Source organism: Serinus canaria, chromosome 12, assembly GCF_022539315.1.
Source record: "Serinus canaria isolate serCan28SL12 chromosome 12, serCan2020, whole genome shotgun sequence".
Taxonomy (NCBI): domain Eukaryota; kingdom Metazoa; phylum Chordata; class Aves; order Passeriformes; family Fringillidae; genus Serinus; species Serinus canaria.
The window spans coordinates 4,936,834-4,949,156 of record NC_066326.1 but is presented as its reverse complement, the minus strand read 5'-3'; the positions used below and the strand labels follow the sequence as shown (position 1 = coordinate 4,949,156).

Genomic DNA, 12,323 nt, shown 5'->3' with positions numbered 1-12,323 from the left:
TAAACTTCATGAAGTTTTCTTCTCAGAAAACCTTTTTTGTTTCTCCAGAAATAATTAATTAAAAATTTAACATCTTGTGAAAAATTCAAGAAAAACTGTTCCTTTAATAATAATTAAAATTTTAATTGATATCTGCTTGAACACGTTATCCGATTCATTACTGAAATTCTATTCTTACTAAGCTTTTTTAAATTAAAAAAAATTCAAGGTTTCATTAAAAGAAATGTGACAGGTCTGAATGTCTTCAAATGAAAATTATTTTGCATAATGAATTGTGTGGCATTCAAGCCAACCTCATTGTCTGCTCTGATAATGCCATGTGGTATAGACAGCCTCTCACATCTATAGAAATGTAAAATTTGACACCACTATTTTAAAAATTGCTGTATTAGCATGTAATGCAACTGAGTTTCATGAAGTTTCACGATGAGGCTTGTGGAATTGCCCAAGGGGATATTATGCATGGCACCAACAAATCAACCAACCTGCCTATGGCTTTAACTTCTTGCAGAGAGCAATACTTGGTGATAATGCCAACTCTAAAGAAAAATCTAGCAAACTTTTCTTCATCTGAATGTGGAAGCCACTTTATTAATGAAGAGTATTTAACTTGCTGCTTGAATGAAGGAAAATGTTTCATAAAAATAGCTTGGAAGAAAGACAATTGCCTATTTCTTCCTAAGATGGTCTATAACTTCTAGACAGTGTCCTGCTAATTGCAAAAAACCTGACACATTCAAGTAATAAATCAGCATTTCTCAGGGCAGCCAAAATAGCCTTTAAAATTCATTGGGGTAGGACTGCTTTATTGCAGTGCTGAAAGCACAGTTCCTCAACAGCAGCCCCCTATTCAACCCAAATATCTCTGCCAAGAGCTGGTGAAAGAGGAAAGCTGGGGCAGAAAAGAGGGAAATGATGAAAGAAAACTTTGCTGCAAATTCTATACAAAATTATTTTCTCATTTCAAATGTCTTTTTCCTCCACCACATCTCACAGTAACTCTTTCAGGAGGGGTGGGTTGTGCAGATCAGCCCTGACCCACTCCTTGTTGAGGCTTTCCCCACCAAGAGATGGGGAGGCACCTTTAGGATTTCACACCCTTTGCTTGAAACTGCAATCAAGACTTGACCACAGAGCAATGTGCAGAAGAGAACTCTTTCTGGGGGTCTTCCACTCTGCTATGTTTTGCCTGATTCTGTCTGTCCCATCTCTGCTTTGATTTACATTCCTCTTTCTTTCCTTAGTCAGCCTCTCCCTACTGCACATCATCTCCCTGATCAGGAGGAAAAAGTGGCTCCCACTATCCTCATGTCCCATCACTTGAAAGGTTTTTTTAGGGTGATGATTTCCAGCCTTCCTGAAATTGAGTGAAAATTAACACTCAGAAACCCCAGGATCTGTGTTCTGTTGATCTGACCCCAGGCAAAACACGGCTCTGGCTGGGGCTGCTTTACATCTTCTCACAGCAGAAGAACAGCTCCCACACTGCCTTACTTGTAGTTTTTTATCTCACTGTCCAGCTAAGTCAATCAATTGCTGCAAACTGTGTTGTGCTGCAGGGTAAAGAATAATAGAGGAATATTCAGCCAAACTGTACAAATGTTCCTCCTACTGGTGTGTGTCTGTGCTGGAACAGCAGCCCAGCCCCTGCTTGCCAGGTAATGCCACTGGTCTTTGACAAGGCTCTCACAGCTCTTCCAATTTCAGGGGGTAAAACATAACATGAGCCATCATTCACCTCAGGAAGCATCCACGGAATAATTACTCCCTCCAAAACAATTATATCTGCAAAATGCTCCTTTTCCTCAGAGGGAAAATCCTCGTGGAGACTGTTCCCAATTAAGGTTAATGCATGCTTCTATTTCTTCAGGAAAAGAGTTGTTCTGGTCCCCATTGGAACCACTCAGAAATTTTAATGGTCTTTGAAGCCAGCCCAGTGACAATGTGTCTTCATTAGTGGTAGGAGTGCTCCCTTGCTTCAGGTTTGTCTGAGGTTTGGATGCTTATCCATCACACTGTGGCATGCTGGGGACAAAAATTGGAGATGAACTTATGGGAAGAACTGAGATTTCCTACAATTTGGCCGCCCCTCATGCCTGATTCAAGGGCTGCATGGAGGATGGCATTTTCAGTAACATTTGCTCTGGGGACACTGTTGGGACCAGTTCCTGCCTCCAGCTTCAACATGGCTGGGAAATCACAAAATCATGGGGTGGTTTTGGTTGGAAGAGACTTTAAAACTTGTCTCAGTCCAAACTTCTGCTGTGGGAAGGGACAACTTCCCATAGCCCAGGGTGCTCCAAAATGGGGCTGGGCAGCTCAGCACTGGTTCTGGACACAGTTCAGTGTCCCCAGCTGTCACCTGGTGCCCTCTGGGCCACCACTGGAGCAGCATATTCTCCTGACTCATGTGCACACTGAAGTTGTCCTTTGTTGAGTTATGGGGGCTGCCAAGGCAGGGGAAGGAAATAAATAATTATGCAGCAATCTTTCTTGCTTTATACCTCTGCAAAACAGCTTTGGACTGATTTCTGTGTCAGTAGCCCCACAACCACTACACCTAAGGTTCCTGGGAGGAGCAGGGATTTTGTTGGGGTTTTTTTTAAATGGAATTATTCTTTCATTTCAGTGCCATATTAAGCAAACAAACTGCCAGGCTGCTGCAGCTCTCTGCAGAGTCACTCTTACCAAATGCCTGGAAAATCTGAGGTCAAATTCCCTCTGACTTTCATGGGCTCTTTTATCACCTTGTCCATGCTTTCATCACCCTGCTTATGTTTTCCTATATATCCCATTACTTTTTACAACAAACAGGGTGCAGTTGTTACTATTGATCACCATTCTTCTTTCTCTCACACACAGACTTCTCTCCCTCTCCCTTTCATCATACAGTTGTCAATCTCTACTCTTACCCTGGTTTAGGTACTGTAGAAGCTTTTCTTTCTATTTTCTATTATTCAGTAAATGACTCCTCCAGATTGAATCTGTGCTACAAAATCTCTGCAACGTGCTGGTACCTGAAGTTCCCCCTAGTTATTCCAGTGCTGTGGTTTCCCAAGCTTTGCTCTCTTGCCATGGCTGTCTGTGCAGCATTTCACACAGGACCCTTACAGGATGGCTTTTCTCAGCTGCTCCAGCAGTGTAGAGTTTCCTTCCAAAATATCCATGGTTCCTCTTGGCATCCAGGTGCCTGTAGCACATTATAATGAATGGGGGAAATAAGTCACTTGTGAGCTGCAGACAGATGAAGGGGCTGTGCCAGCCTTTAAATCACCAGAGCATCTAAATGTTTGTTAAAAACAATAATAAGCACCCTCTCATCAAATGGAGTACTCAAAAACCTATTGGATTTTAATCAAATGAGAACAAAGGCAGCACACAGTGACTCTCATTCATCTCGAGGCGTCTTAATTCTGGCTCCAAATATTGCTGAAAGTGAGATGAATGGGAACTACTGACACCACTGGCAGAGTCAGCTCTTGGCTCCTGATCACTCTTAAAGCAGCTCAGTCTCTAATGCTCCCCCATCACAGGGTTTTAAGGGAAAGCCTGTGCCTTGGAGTAATAGAGACTGCAACTTCTTAAAATAACTATGCAGAACTGAGCCCCCATCTTCCTCCAGTCTTAACAACTGTTTTGATGTGTGCCTCTGTCCAATATTCCATAATACCCACCTGGTAGGGGAGCCACCATCACCAGCCAGGAGGTGTTCCCAGGACAAGGCTCATCTCTGCTCTCCTCAGGTGCTGGGTTTTACACTGGGTCTCTTAGCAGTGGGACAAGATGAACATTGTAGGGTCCTTCCAAGTGAACTCCCATTCCATTCCATTCCATTCCATTCCATTCCATTCCATTCCATTCCATTCCATTCCATTCCATTCCATTCCATTCCATTCCATTCCTATTCCATTCCCATTCCATTCCATTCCCATTCCATTCCATTCCCATTCCATTCCCATTCCCATTCCATTCCATTCCCATTCCCATTCCATTCCATCCCATCCCATCCCCATTCCATGCTGATAAACAAGGAGCTGAAACCATTCCTACACAAAACATCAAAGATGACCCTGAACACCCAACCCAGCCACGTCACACACTTCAAGAACTCTCTTACCTCCAGATCCACCTCTGCTGACTTTAACAGGTCTGGGCTCCCTGGCTGCTCTGAAAAACACTTGGGAGGTGGAGGGACATTTGCAATTTGGGATCCAGGTGGAATAAGTTGAAGATGAAGAGCAACCAGGCAAAAATAACATTGAAACTGCTTGGACCACCCTGCATCAGCACAAGAGGGATCCCACTGAGAATTCCACCCAGGTCCACCAGGATGGGATCCCACTCAGCACTTCCACCTGTCTGAGGAGTCATTTCCAAAGCCACTGGGTTTCTCTGTGCTCAAATGAAAGCAACACTTGTGGGCTATAAACCAGTAGATGGATTTGATAATATCTATCTTGGTTATCAAACTTCTGAACTCTGTGAGAAATGTGAGAAACACATGTGAGAGTTGCTTGTGAATATACAATGAAATTGTTCCTTTCTGAGCAGCAGAGCTGCTTATCAAATAAATGAATAAAACAAAGTATTCCTTCTTAACATGGAACTTACATCTTTAATAAATATCAGCCTTATGTTCTCATGAGAATCTCTATTATACAGCTTCCTTCACTGATTCATGCATTAATACCATTTTGTATTAAGCTGGTACATAATTGATGATATGGAAGTGTTTTCATATAACAACTCCTTCACTGCATAATATAACCCACTTAACATATTTTCAGCTCAAAATTCAGAAAGTTCAGGCATGCATTATACACTAAAATGAACACATTAACTGTATAAAAGTACAGTATATCATTTGCAAATTGCATGCAAACCAAAGTAAATATACAGTACTAAATGCTGACTTTGATACAGCTCATGTTGAAAGGCATAAATCAGCTAATAGAAAAAAAAAATTTGAGCTCAGTTGAATGGAAAAATTCCCTGCAGGAAACAAGAGCCAGCCTAGGGATTTGGGTGCAACCTGTGTCCTATATGGCTGTGATTAACACATATGTTACCCATTCACAGACAGGACTTTTCCCCAGAAAACCAGTCCTGTCTTTCAGTACCACTCACTAGAAGCAGGTGAAATCCCTGAAGAAATTTGACCTTGAGGTTTAGGACATTATTGGTTTGTTTTGTATTCTTTGGCCTGCATTTGTTTAACAGGGTTTAGCAATACTTCAGTATCTAATATGGTAAAATCACCTAAGGCTCAGGAGGTTGCTCTGTTTTATAAAAGCTGTTTAAAACTAAGGCCAGGAAGACAGAGAAGGAAACCTCCTTCCTGCCAAACAGCCCACCAGGGCAGGGACAGCCCAGACCAGCAGCCCCTGGATTTACTTACAAGCTTTCCATCCTGTGGAGCTCCTTTTACAGATGCTCAGGCAAAACCATGAATATTGGAGAACTCTCTGGAATAAAAAAGGTGATGGTTTGCAGGAGGAACACACATCCACTTCAGCCACATGCAAACAGAGGGAGAGTTCATTTCTGTGCTGCTGCTGTGTCCCAGGTGCCCCAGCCTGGCAAGGGACATGTGAGATGCCACTACCTGCTGTGGGCTTGTGCCAGCACAGGACTGGCTCTGAGTTTTCAGAACGCATTTTGTTCAATTCCCTGTTATCTTCAAGGGGAAATGGCTTGAAACTGAAAGAGGACAGGTTAGGTTGGATATTGGGAAGAAATTCTTCCCAGTGAGGGTGGGGAGGCCCTGCACAGGTGGCCCAGAGAAGCTGTGGCTGCTCCTGGATCCCTGGAAGTGTCCAAGGCCAGCCTGGGGCTTGGACCAACCTGGGACAGTGGAAGGTGTCCCTGCCCACAGAAGGGGATGGGACAGGATGGTCTTTAAAACCTCTCTATAAATCTGTGTTGCACCATTAAAAATAAAACAGTCCTGAATCTCCTGGCTCTCCCCCTCCACCACAACACTGACTCATCACTTCTCTGCTGTGAGAAAAGGTGCTCAGGACCCTGGGTTCCCTTCCAGCTCCCTTGGGCAGGTGGCAAGCCACACTACCTGACCTTTTAACTCCCTGCCCTCCAGATGACCTCTCACTTCCCAACCTCTGCCTCCTCTGGGCAGTGAAACCAGCCTTGCTCCAGCGACAGCGTGATCCATTATTAATCCAGCATCACTACAGCTGGGACTCTGAGTCCAAGGCAGAAATAAAAAGACAGCAGCACAGGCAGGCTGGGAGTGCAATCAGAACAGAGTCTGTAATTTAATAGAGCTACCTGGAGTAATGCTGTAATCTCAAACAGCCTTCATAAGTTGTTCAGAGAGAGATTCCCTAAATCCTCAAATCAGCTACAAATATATAGTTGCATTACTAGCATGGATTTAAATGCCTTTGAAGTCAATAGGGAGATTCATACGGATTTTTTGCAGGCTTATGTGGTATTTACATATATACACACACAGAGAAATACATATATATATCCATATATATATATATAAATCTCCCTAGGGGTTTGATCTGGATTGAGAGTCTCTGAGGAGACTCTCAGGTCTCTCCTAGCTGAGACCCTAAGGAAAGGGTCAGAAAACTCTCTGAGTGTAGGGTTTTATTATAATGCCTTTTGAACATAGTTTTTATTCCATTAACCACCATCTTTCTGTCCTTTTGTCAAGGCAAGAGTTGTCTTTATTCTGTAATGTAGACATCACCAGCTCAGAGTATGTTCCCAAGAAGGCCAATTTAAACACTGACAAGAAAATCACCCGTTCCATTTGGACAAAGAAAAAATTCTATTTCTCCAGCTGGAAAGGAAGAAAATCCTGCTGTGTCATCTTAATCAGGTTTGCTGGACAAATCAGGGAAAGACTGAGGTTTTGCCAAAATGAGGATCAAAATTATGGGAAAAGGTAACTGAGTTTTATTTGTTTGTATCATTGCAGTAATTTTCCCAAGCCCCTGGTGCTCCCTTGGTGCAGAAGCAAGGCCAGCTGGATGCTTACATCACCTGCACAGGTTCACCCACTGCCACCAGTGCACCAAAGCTGGGCTGGGTCACCCATTCCTTTTTCATCCCTGTTTTTATCTTGCCCATCTTGCTCCCTTTCTGCCCCCATGACACAACCCCCTCCTCTTCACCTTGTACTGAGCAGTGATGCTCCTCCTGCTGCAGGGGCTGGGGGCTGGCACCAGGTCAGAGCAGCCCCAGCCTCCCCCCAGCTCTGCACAGGTGTGTTCCAGGCAGGGACAGCCACAACACCACGGAGCAGAACCACAGGAGACACCAAAAGCCAGGGCTGGGGCACAGCTTCTGCTGGAGGGCTCAACAGACCAAAGGCAGTGAGGCAGGAGGCAGGGTAAAAATAAACCCAGGTGTCCTTTGGAGGGCACAGATCGGATCAGAAGCCTCTGACATTTTAACTGACGTCTGAGAAAGCATTTCCAAACCAGAGAGCAACTTGCTGTGGAAGAGGGAATTGTTCTAATGAGGAAACATCCTTTCTTTAATTCAGTAAAAAGGATGGTATTATTAAACATTTTTGTTTCATACTGATTTGGGGATAAGGGATTAAAATTAAATTAAAAGCCTGGTTTGCAGTCTAAGGGCTGCTTCTCACCTCAGTGGTTCTGCCAGTTGGGAAGCAAATCTTTCCATACAAGTCCAGGATGGGTTTAGCACACCAAGCCCTGCTGCTTGTTCTCAGCAGTGGCCAAAAAAATCCTGTGGAAAGCCACAGCACCAGCATGGACTAGGTCTGCCATCACTGCAGGATCTCAAAAAGCTCTGCTGGGAGTCACACAAGGCTTAACCCCCAGAATTAGGCACCCCTGCCATACAAACACAGGGAAAACGTAACACAACAATCAGCTGAAAACCCCATCATATTTCTTTAACCAGATAATTTAAAACTTTGCTCTATATTTCTTTGTTTCAAAGCAGAAGAAAAAAAAAACAGAAGAACAAAACAAAACTAAAGACAAACAAGAGGAAGTGCAAATGTAGACCAAGAAGAAAAGGCTGAGGTGTGTGTCCAGTGGATGAGTAAAGCATGAGTAAGGACTAAGAAACCTCAAGCTTCTTTAAATGTCTTTCTATTGCTAATTGAAACAATTCTAGGAATTCTGTGTAAAATTCCCCATGGGAAGAATTGTGGAAATTGAGCCTTGCAGCACAATTCTGACAGAGGGGTAGGATACAACTGCCTCTCCCTCAGACAAAATCCTCTCCCACCCTTCCTTCCACCGTGCTCCCTCAGTCCAGCATCCCACAGACCTCACCACACTGCCCACCCTTTCAGTGAAGAAATGTTTCCCAATATCCACTCTGCCACAACTGGAGGCCATTTCTTCTTATCCTATTACTTGTTCCTGGGAGAAGAAACTGTCCTCCACCCTGCTACAATCTTCTTTTGGGGAGTGAGAAGGTCCTCCCTGAGTCTGCTTTTCTCCAGAGTTCACACCCCCAGCTCACCCCAGAGTTTTTGGGGCAGTTTGTCCCAGGGATGTGTCATGTTCTGGATTCTGCAGGTCAGGAGCATGGGCACCTTTGCAATCCTCTCTCTCTGCTCCCACAGCCCTGACCCAGTGCAGCCCTCCTGGCACAGATCCTCTCCCAGGCTTCTCCCCCTGCTCACCACCAGTTTCAATGCACAAATCCCAACCTCTGCACTTGCTGGAATAATCTTGTGTCATGTTCACAGAGATCAGACGGGATTTATTTCTAGATGAAACTCAGCTGATAATAAAAAGCAAGTGATTAATCCGCTCACCCCGGCCATCCAACAGCCAAAGCCTGTTACTCTTGCTGGCTGGAAGGAGATGTTTGATTGAATCAGGAAGGTCTTTTAGCTCTGTCTTCTTGTTTGAGTTAGAACTTGCATAAAAATGTGCAGCCAGGGTTTGTGTCCCTGCATCCACTCCCTGACTGTTGGTGACTGAACCTGAGAACTGAGCCTTTGCAGTAAGAACAGGAACAAAAGTCAGGATTCAAGTTCCTTCTGCTACACTTTCATTTAGTGCCAAGATCCCAGGACTAGAAATAAGACAGTCCTGATTAATCATGTAATTTTTTTGTCTTGAATATTCAATTAAACATCTCTTCCCTTTGGGCTCTGAGCTCTGTTTCCTGCCTCTCCCTGGTTATGGCTCACCTGCTCTCAGTCTCCCCCTCTCCCAAGCTGATATCCCCTCCTGCTCCCTCCTTTGCCCCATCTTTCAGCCTCCCCCACATGGACAGGCTGTTCCTGGGGTCTTGGCACATCCCCCTGCCACAGTCCCCAAGGGAGATCCCCATGCCCACAGGCTGGGCAGGATGTAAGGAAATACCCTGCAGCATTTACTGCTCTCCTGGTCATGAAAAAGCTGCACCTTAATAGTTTGGGGGGCACGGATGCTTTGAAGATTGGTGTAGCTTCCAAAACTTGTGTTCTTGTACCTCTGTGCTGAAAAACTTTGATTTCTCCATAGGAATGGTTTAGATCTGTCAAAACTCTGTGTTTAGCTGCTGGTTTAACCATCAGGGACTGGATTTTCTCTCCTTTTCTGTCAGAGGGTTTGATGAGAGAACCGGTATCAAGAGGATCAGCCAGAGAGTGATGATAATGCTTTTAGCATCTGAGCCAAAGCCCACTGCCTTCAGAGAAAGCCTTTTCATTGACTTCAGTGGGGTTTGATCAGCCTTGTGCCTCACACAGGACTGGGCAGGCTTTGCTTTGAACACAGCTTCAGCATCAGACACCAAAGTTTCCAAAGGCCACCAAGTGGCCTGGTCACAGAAGTTTGAGAACAGGCAGCAAAGGAGAAAAGAATTATTCTTTTTCCCTGAGCTTTCATTTCTTTAAACACCTTTCTCATGCCTCTCCCAATATATTTCTTTTTCAAGTATTCCCCAGCATCTCCTAAAGCATCCAAAAAGAAAAAAGACATCGACTCATTTTTAACAGAGAGCTGATGTAAAACCCAAAAGGTTTTGTATAAATAAACAAATAAATATGAGGGGAGTGAAGAAAGCAAACACAAAAAAAAAGATGATTAAATGCTTTGAGAGGTTGACAGGAAGGCATTAGTTGAACTCCTCTCTCACACAGCCTGAAATCTGCTAAATGCACGGAACGCAATCCTGCCCGTCTCTATTTATTGCATTATGCATAAACTCTGCTGTCTGGGGAGAAGAGCAGATCTTGACACTCTGTGACATGCTGCCAAAGTTCCTGCAAACAGGAGGTTCCTGAGCAGCCTTCCTAAATGAGGACAGCCCAAACGTGCTGCTAATGAAGGAGCAATCCACCTCCCTTGGCACCCGCCAGGCGCTCAGGAACGCGGGGACAAACAGGGATGGAGAAACCTGGCAGTGGGAGCAGCACTGGAGCAGAGGATGGGAACTTCCACACCTCTCAACAGCCAGTGCTGCTGCCTGAAATCAGGAATTAAATGAGCAGTTGCCATTGTTGCTGCCTGAAATCAGGAATTAAATGAGCAGTTGCCACTGCTGCTGCCTGAAATCAGGAATTAAATGAGCAGTCGCGAGCCTGTGCCTGTGACCATCCAAGGGGTTAAACTCTCATTCAGATGCTGTTTGACTCCAAGGTATTTTTGGGGGATGAGACCACAGTCTCATTTCCTTCTTAGGTTTTCTGCCTCGTTACACACTAAAAACTGAAAGCTAATTAGCAGCTTGCATAAAATGCAGGAGGGATGAGGGAAGGTGTGACAGAGACAGGTGGCTGTCACCAGGGAATGTCTCTTCCCATAAATGCTGGTGCCCATTCACAGGCTCCAGGAAACCTTATCCCTAAGAAAATAAATGCCAGCTGCAAAGCACATGGTGTGTGCTCTGCTCCTCTTCGGCAGCTTCCCCTTTGCACCCCCTCTTAATTACAACTTTGAGGAACAGCAGCCTGTAATCATGGACGTGCAAACTCATTTCTCTTTAAATGAAACCTGGCGAACGGTTGAGTTTTACTGGAACAATTTTTAAACAAGCAAGCTCTGAAACTTAAAAGGAATCTTAAACTCCATTAAATAATACAGTTCCTTCACAGGGATTTCTCCTGGGAAGGGATGTCTTCAATTCAAGTGCCATGTTATGACAAGCATGACAGACTTGATAGCGATCTGTTCCAACTCGTGACATTGCCTAAATTAGGTTAGATAGAATCTCTGCAGGCTTCCCAAGGAAAGCTCCTCTGGGTGAAAGCACTATTATTTTTATTAATGGCAGTGAATTATGATTTCCTTCTCCTAGGAGTCATAAACTGTGTTGCTACACAGTACTACATCATGTAATGTATGTAGTACATGATTCCTTAGTAGGGGTGGAAACTGTTACATTTGCATACATTAGAGCCAGAGTTGTAATCAGAATGTGTTTTCCTGCTTCCTTCATTGAATATTTATGGATTTCTTTGCCACTTCCCCCTCTGCTGCACATGCCTCTCCTTGACCTGGTGTCTTGCTCCATCTCGCTCAGGCTGTGGAAGGGCTCGTGCTCGTGGCACGCTGCTGGTGCTCAGCAGAACAGAGCCTGGCTGCCTTTCAGACTGCTCTGAGCCTCACTGGCTGCCATGCCCATGCAGCCCCAGCCTCAGCCATGTGGAAAGACAGATGGAGGCACAGAGCAGCTCCCCTCCATCGCTGTGGGCTCAGGAGTACATCAGGCTGGGCAGCTGCTGGTGGCACCAAGGATGCTTGCAGGTAAACAAGGAGATTTTAAGGTTGTAGCAACACCTGAGCAAGCCTGGAAACACCACAGCCAGCAGGTGACAAGGTAGAAAGGCACAGGGTGATGCCTTCAGTGCTGTGCCTCTGTGTTCAGTCCATTCCATACAGTTATTTTTAAGGGCTCAGGTCTCTAAAGGTGCTCCTAAATCGCTGAGGCTTCTCTCAGAAATCCTATTTAGCATCCCACCAAGCAAACCCATGCCTGTATTCTTCCACAGCTTTGGTGGCTCACATCTTGAATTTAAAAAGAGTCATTCAAGTGCAAACACAGATTATAGACTTAAAGGATTTGTTCTGAGCTCACATGAACATACCTGTTTTCCCATCAAGACAGGAGATTGACACCCATCTGTAATTTGCAGAGGGCTGGAGGCCATCTGAGCAACCTGGACAAAGGGAAGCAGCAAGTGCACAATGCTACACGTCAGCACAGAAACCAAGGAGCAAAGCTGGAAGACTGTGAGAAAGATGAAGAAGCATAAGAAATTCAAATTGTTTTTGAATGCTATAAAACACCAAGAAGTATATAAGGTTCTGAGAAAAATGCTTGGATCTCAAGTGCACAAACCCACACTCAGTCCATTTTGCTAAACA

The 12,323-nt window shown here is 44.6% G+C and overlaps 1 long non-coding RNA gene across 1 annotated transcript; it reads right to left on the bottom strand.

Annotated features, from left to right (window-relative positions):
* Positions 1-784: 784 nt before the first annotated feature.
* On the bottom strand, positions 785-9,002 carry LOC115484112 (uncharacterized). The gene is made up of 6 exons (XR_003944846.2): positions 8,780-9,002; positions 5,399-5,465; positions 4,118-4,177; positions 3,675-3,766; positions 3,018-3,190; positions 785-2,025 (listed from the first exon to the last, which is right to left on the bottom strand). It is a non-coding gene; the product is annotated as an uncharacterized LOC115484112 (long non-coding RNA).
* Positions 9,003-12,323: the final 3,321 nt, after the last annotated feature.